Below are 8,225 nucleotides of genomic sequence, written 5' to 3'. Positions count from 1 at the left end.
GGAGGAGGAGGAGAGAAGGAGGAGGAGGAGGAGAGAAGGAGGAGGAGGAGGAGGAGAGAAGAGTCAAGAAAAGAAGAAAGAAGGCGAGAGAAGGAAGAAGTAAAGTCATCCTCAATACACGGAAATTGTAGTAGCACGAAGAATAACATTGACAAGAATTACGAAGAGTCTCATTGGAGAACAAAATAATAACAACAAAAACATACGCAGGGACCCGGGCACTGGAAAATGAACGCGCCCTTGCCGGCGCGTGAAGCTTTCAGAGTCCGGCTTAGCAAGTTAGTCCATCGAAAGTTGATTGGTACAGTCGTCAACAATCGATGGTGGGGTCCCCGAAAACGGGTCTTAGACTAGAAGCTGTAGAATTTAGCAGGGAACTATCGACAGAGAAGACTAGGGAGACCTAGTTAGGAAATTTGAAGAAGCAATCAGTAAAGGCATAGTGACCGACGTGCTGGAAGCGAGATTGTTTCTGAACCAATTCTTCAACGCTAAGCATGTAGGTTGTATTGTCAGAGCTGTGACGCTTGTTCTAAACAGGAGGGAACGAAATCGGTTCGATGGGCCTGGGTGGCCGAGGCGCAACGTGGTAACAAAACTACAATTCTTTGAGGCGTCGGGACGGGCGCATGCTACACGAGTCGAAGCAGACTTGTGCGGAAATTCAGTGGCACTTTGCTGAACTGGCTCGGAGGTGAACTCCACTGCTTACGTTCATGATATGCTACGACTTCCGCCCAGGCACCTGGCGTTCTGCTAGTTGCACGAGGGAGATGTTTCCGGGATTGGATGGTCTGCCCTTCGATTTTTACATACATATGCTGCACTTGTTTGATGAGCTTTTGGCAGCAGAATGGCAAAATACTCACTGGAATCGATGTAATCGACTTAATCCCCTCCTCCAAGCTGCCCTCGTGGCAAAAATTAGAAATCGTTATTATTGTTGTTGTTGTTATTATTATTATTATTATTATTATTGATGATGATGATGATGATGATGATAATAATAATAATAATAATAATAGTAGTAGCAATAATAATAATAATAATAATAGTAGTAGTAGCAATAATAATAATAATAATAATAATAATAATAATAATAATAATAATAATAATAATAATAATAATAATAATAATGTGCCGAGCTGGCAGAGCAGTTAGTGCGCCGGGCAAAACCAAATGCTTAGCGGTATTTCGTTCGTCTTCACGTTCTGAGTTCAAATTCTGCTGAGGTCGACGTTACCTTTCATCTTTTCGCGGTCGATAAAAATAAGTATCCGTCGAGCACTGGGGTCGATGTACTTGACTAATCCTCTTTCCCAAAATTTCGGCCTTGTGTCTATAACGGAGAAGATTATTATTATTATCGAGTGTGAGAGCAGCGCATGCCACCAAAGTGATACTGGGGTACAAATATACGAAGCCCAATATAACCATCATGACTACCCGTCTGATATGAGTACAGCCACATGTGCGCGACATGGTGATCTCATATCATGATAAACAGCGTACGATCATGCAGGTGGGGCCCAGTTAGAATTTTTTTCAGGTCGAGTAGCCCCTTCCGTTCAAAAGGTCCCGAATAAGGGTTGTCTAAGGATGTTAAACAAAACATCCATGTTTCCAGAGGTGAATTATTCAAACCCCAAAGAATTCCTCTCAACACATGGCTGTGATGCTCCCCATACTACTTCTGGTCGTGATTATAGGTGCAGTCAACAAGTGAGACGCTCAACTTGTTAAGCTCAAGCAACTGATAATCAAATGTGTGGTACTGAGCAGAATATTTACTGTAAGCCATCTTTAATACTAAGACAAAACAGTGTACATGATTACACTTCCAATTAATTAAGATGAGAAGCCATGAGATCCACTGCCTGGTACTGCATCAGGGCATTTATCATTATTATCATTATTATTATTATTATTATTATTATTATTATTGAAAGCCACGCTTGGCATTGCTCCGTAGATTTTGTAAAGAAAAACACATGATACGTGCATTTTCAGCCTTGAAATTTGAACCATTGTAGACATGTTAACCACTGTCGACTAGTGAGTTTATTTTCTTGTTGGGTCTCTCAGTTTTGTGGGACAGGGCAACTGAATTAATCTTCTTTAGTCAAAAGTTGCGTTTTCCTCATCAACATGGAGAAAACGCAGCAGAATACTCTGTGAGAGGGGGGAAGTGGGTGAGGAGCGTCACACAACGTTTCGGCTGATATACCCTCCAGCCTTCATCAGCTGTCTTGGAGAAATTTCGAACCTGAGTTTTCATTCCTAAGGTATTTTTCGATGTTATTGTTGTTGTTGTTGTTGTTCTTCTTCTTCGTCTTCTCCTTCCTCTTCTTCTTCTACTTCTTTTTTTTTCTTATTATTATTATTACTGTCATTATTATTATTATTTACGTTAATTTTGTCGTTAATGCCGTGGTTATAGTCAAATTCAATTGTCCCAAACACAAACATACGCACTTTGTCTTCAGAAATTAGTAAATGGATTTCGGAAATAATGTTCGTGTTTAAGTATGCTTAGTTACGCTTGTACTTAATCATAACGTGACATACTGCCGTATCTAACATGATGTATGAATTATGGCACGGAAGCGTAACAACATTTGATATTTCAAAACAAATTTGATTTGCTTTGTACCCACATCCACTCTAGGAAAAAGGTCATAAGCTTTTACATGATATGTCGGTTTTCAGAAAATTAATGAACAATGATTTTATTTCAAAGACTGATGAACTGAAAACAGAAGAAAACTAAGTAAATGTATGCGAGAAAATATAAACCCAACGTTTTTAAATGTCACTGCACATCATTCATAGTGTTTGATTTGCAGCTATCATTTTAGGTCAGACGAAATTAATTGCACAAGTCCTAAAATGATTTGTCATTATGGGAAAGAAAACACATAAACTTTATGTAAATGACGTTTTTGTCTAAACTCTGGTTGATTTACTTGTTGGGATGTTGGATTGCCGGTTAAAGAGCAAAAGGTTTATACTTCATTGTCGATGATACACTAAGATCATGATCAGATACTCGCCTCCAGATGGCTTAAGCAATTAGTATAAGCATCGTTAATGAAATACTACAAACGATGTTTTCTAGCATTTAGTACGGGGTTCAATACGCTTAATGGCTTAGCAATTGTGCTGGGATCATTCCACGCGATTTGTTTCATGATATTTTTTTTGAATTGTCCTAAACAACAGAATGTGAGCAAAAAAGATTTTCAATTACATGACTAAAAATAAAATGTGAGCTATTTACATAATTTTCCTGTTACTTATTTTTAAATTTACTTGTCTGTGTGATAATTATTTTAGCCGATGTTGCTGATATTGACAAAAAATAAAAAGCTTGAAACCCTTTCATTTAAAACTCCCGACCATTAGACAATGTGATCAAATACCTAGATTTTGTCAGTTGAATGGTTTTGGAATGGTAGATGAAGAGGTTATATTAATGAACAAGAGTAAGTTAGAAAGTGACTAATTTAAGAACATTTCAAATGAATTCTCTAACCTGTTTTTAATTGTGCATCAGCCATGGTTATTTCGTTCTACGTCGACTGGCTGATGGCATTTAGCTTTAAGCCATTCCTGATAGAGTAGTCCCATAGCTAAAAGACGTACCTACGATGACCATGCCAGCTATGTTGAGACAGAATTATGCTATTCAAACTGCCCTTTTTTCAGACGGTAGAGTGAAATTTGCGGTGAAATTTGCTGCTAATTGAGGTAGGGATAGTGTTGATATAGAGGCTCAAAAATCGGTTCATTTTCTGCATGCTAAATATCTAATGTTTATCTCGAGTTTATCGAGATGTTTTTCGATTATCTTCAGTAAAATCTTCGGTTTTGTTTTTGGTGTTTCCTTGCCTTGGGTTCAGCGCATTCAAAATAGGCTGTGTAAAGACATTAAAGGATGTATTCAAATTACATGGTCATATTAGGAAATGTAATTCCTAGGATTGACTAAAAAATTCAATATTATTGTTTCCTAAATGTGTACACAGTGAAATTGCGGGGATTTGGCGAAGACATTTGAGTTTAAATATACTCAATAAATCATAAACTCACTGGATTAAAGAATACTCTTTTCACAAACTAAGACTCTAAGCCGATTTCAATTTATTTACACTTTTAACATCTTTGGAAAAAGACGACATGTATTCAGTTATACGAATTTGAAACTTAGTATCATTATTCATTGAGCTTGTCGAATTGTCGAACGCCATTGATTGGAGGACGCTTTAAGGGAGTCAAATAAAATCCTGTCTCCTGGCTAGATGTTTTACTCTCTTCCCATTGCCTTTGAAAATTCACCAGAGAGTATATTCCTTTCTACTCTAGGCACAAAGCCCGAAATTTGGGGGGAGGGGACCAATCGATTAGATTGACCCTAGTACGCAACTAGTACTTAATTTACCGACTCCGAAAGGATGAAAAGCAAAATCGATCTCGGCGGAATTTGAACTCAGAACGAAAAGACAGACGAAATACCGCTAAGCATTTCGCCCGGCGTGCTAACGTTTCTGATAGCTCACCGTCTTACCAATTCTTATAATCGACATAACACATATACTCGCAGGTATGTTCTCTATCAGCCAACCGAAATTTGTATGCTTATTAGATACAGCATATATTTCCTGGAGTGGCATTCTAAGAACATTTATTAATCATAGATCATAGAAACACAAACTGTCATATCTAAAGATCGGGGATTTCACTAGATTGCATTGGCAATGATTGAAATTCTTTCAGCGAAATATTTAATCGTACCGTACTAATTAATATAGCTGCAAGCAATGTCGTAAACAGCGTGTAAACTAAAAAGGGCTCAAAGACTGAAACCAAAATATTACAAATACTACTACTGACGGATCTGACTGAATTATCAATGTTTTATTCAAAATACGGAGATTGATTTCCCGAAAAAAATTTCTGGGGATATTCGAATATTCGGCTTAGCATCCACAAACACTCGTTTCATATTTTGGCGTAAGAGCAGCAGATTTGGCGGGGAGGGGCTAAAGTGACTATATCAACCCCAATGCGCCACTGGTACTTATATCATCGACACCGAAAGGATGAAAAGCAAAACCGATTTCGTCGGAATTTGAAACCGGAGCGTAAAGATGGGCGAAATGCTGCTAAGAATTTCGTCTGACATGCTTACGATTCTATCTGCTATCATCTTTATAGCATCCAGAAATATTAGCCTACCAAATCTATTCTTATCATACGCCATAATTGTCTTAGATATATCATCATATAATCTAACCGTTCCACTCTAAAATTTGTTAGTATGTAGAGAGAGCGTATTAAATCTGCATAATCAATTTAGAATATATTTTACAAACGTATATTTGGTGTCATTTTCAATCCATTTCCTGACCAAAATAATTAATTGAATTAGATAATGCACTGGCTAAACTACTACAGAATCAGCGGCAGCCCGTTGATATTTCCTCGCCTGGTATTGCCAATTGCATTCTGCATGTGTTACAGAAATTTGCCCTGGAAGCATATTGTGTGGGTCACTATCAAGCCGGTTAACAACAACTGCTGTAAACTAATTCATGCCGTTGGCATTTTTTCCTGCCAGCATTTTCTTGAAGTGGGAGAAGTTGAAATTCTTCGACATAAGAAAATATCCGATGGCAAAGATACGTATCTATGTATATGTGTGTGTGAGTGTGCGTGTAACAGTGAATGTATATGTATATATGTCTATGCATGCACAAATTAAATAGAAACAGCGAGTGATGCCGGCCTCAACACCTCAGATCCCAGCCGTTACAAGGATTTCGATGTGAGGTGCACGGGTATGTCAAAATTTGATCGTTTTTATGCAATTATCACTTTTGTTATTATCCCGGTTTGTTTAGGTTGAAACAGTAACACTTTTCAAGCAATAATTCTATTTACGTATTGAGGCATTCTAGATCTCATCAACAGAATATATTTATAGTAGTCGACTGTGCCTTTCATCCTTTCGGGGGCGATTAAATAAGTAGCTGTTTACGCACTAGGGTAAATGTAATCGATTTAATCCCTTTGTTTGTCCTTGTTTGTCTTCACTACGTTTAGCCCCCTGTAGGAAATATAGAAATACATTTTTAAAATGATGAGTTTTCCTATGTTTTCTAGTAGTTCGTAATTTGTCTAACCACAACTTCTATAAGTGACTCGATTAGCAACGCCGAATTTAAAATTATAAAACCATAAATACTAAGAGTCCTTTACATACTTTAAGTGTTATATAGCGGCGGGCTGGTAGAATCTTTAGCATACTGGACATGCTAGTAACATTTCGTTTATGTTTACGTTTTAAGCTCAAATTTCGACGTGGTTCAGTTTGGCTTTCATCCTTTAAGGGTCGATAAAATATGTGCAGTTAAAGTTCAAGTGTGGATGTAATCGACTTATCCACCATCTCAAAAACGGCTGGACCAGTGCCAAAAGTAGGAACCATTGTATATTCTAAGTGTAAGGCGGACAAAATACTTAGCCGTAGATTCCAGGAGTTCCAACAAATGCCTGCGTTACAAAGAACAATAATTCCAAATGAAATTAGTAAAGTTTGTGCCTATAACAATTGATTCACTGGGGATTGTAAGCAAAGATATAAACAAATGGTTGAAAGATATTGGAATAGATTTCTTGCACGAGAAAATCTATTGAAAGCTAGTGGAAACTTTAAGCTGCCATCAACATAAATCCGACCAGGAATAAGACCGAACCAGAGCAAATGAATAATAATAATAATAATAATAATAATAATAATAATAAATGCCCAGATGCAGTACCAGGCAGTGTCTCTCATGGCTTCTGATCTTAATTGATTGGAAATGTTGTCATGTACATTGTTTTGTCTTGGTATAAATGATGGGCTACAGTAAATATTCTACCCAATACCACAGATTTGCTTGTCAGTTGTTTGACCTTAACCAGTTGAGCATGTCCCTTGGTGGCTGACGATATGTGCATCTCTGATCATGAGCAGAAGTAGTGGGGGAGCATCATAGCCATGTGTTGAGAGGAATTCTTTGGGGTTTGAATAATTCACCTTTGGAAACATGGATGTTTTGCTCCACATCCTTAAACAAACCTTATTCAGGGACATTTTGAGCACGATGGGCTACTCGACATGAAGACAATTTTAACTGGGCCTCACCTGCGAGGTCATACGCTGTTTATCTTGATATGAGATCACCATGTCGCGCACATGGTTGTGATGGATGTGCCTGGTGTACCCTTACCAGACGGGTAGTCATTATGGGTATAATGGGCTTCGTATATTTTACCCCAGTGTCACTTTGATGGCATGCACTGCACTCTAACTCAATAATAATAATAATAGTAATAATAAGAATAAGAATAATAAATGCCCAGATGCAGAACCAGGCAGTGTCTCTCATGGCTTCTGATCTTAATTGAATGGAAGTGTTATCATGTACATTGTTTTGTCTTGGGCTACAGCAAATATTCTCCTTAATACCACAGATTTGCTTGTCAGTTGTTTGACCTTAACCAGTTGAGCATGTCCCTTGGTCGCTGACGATATGTGCATCTCTGATCATGAGCAGAAGTAGTAGGGGGGCATCATAGCCATGTGTTGAGAGGAATTGTTTGGCGTTCGAATAATTCACGTTTGGAAACATAGGTGTTTTGCTCAACATTCTTAAACAAACCTTATTCAGTGACCTTTTGAATGGGGTGGGCTACTCGACATGAAGAAAATTCTAACTGGGCCCAACGTGCAAGGTCATGCGCTGTTTATCTTGATATGAGATCACCATGTCGCGCACATGGTTGTGATGCATGTGCCTGGTGTACCCTTACCAGACGGGTAGTCGTGATGGGTATAATGGGGTTTGTATATTTTACCCCAGTGTCACTTTGATGGCATGCACTGTACTCTCACTCAATAATAATAATAATAGTAATAATAATAATAATAGTAATAATAATAATAATAATAGTAATAATAATAATAATAATAATGGTCGCAAATTTTGCCACAAGACCAGCAAATTCAGGGGTGGAGTAAGTCGATTACCTCGACATAGTTCTCAACTGGTACTTATTTTATTGACTCCAAAAGGATGAAAGGCAAAGTAAGTCAACCACGGTGGAATTTGGACGAAATAGTGGTATTTTGATCGGCGTGATAACAATTATGATAGCTTGTCTCATATATATATATA

The sequence above is a fragment of the Octopus bimaculoides genome, chromosome 7 (genome assembly GCF_001194135.2).
Source record: "Octopus bimaculoides isolate UCB-OBI-ISO-001 chromosome 7, ASM119413v2, whole genome shotgun sequence".
Classification (NCBI taxonomy): domain Eukaryota; kingdom Metazoa; phylum Mollusca; class Cephalopoda; order Octopoda; family Octopodidae; genus Octopus; species Octopus bimaculoides.
Note: the sequence above shows the minus strand (reverse complement) of the source record.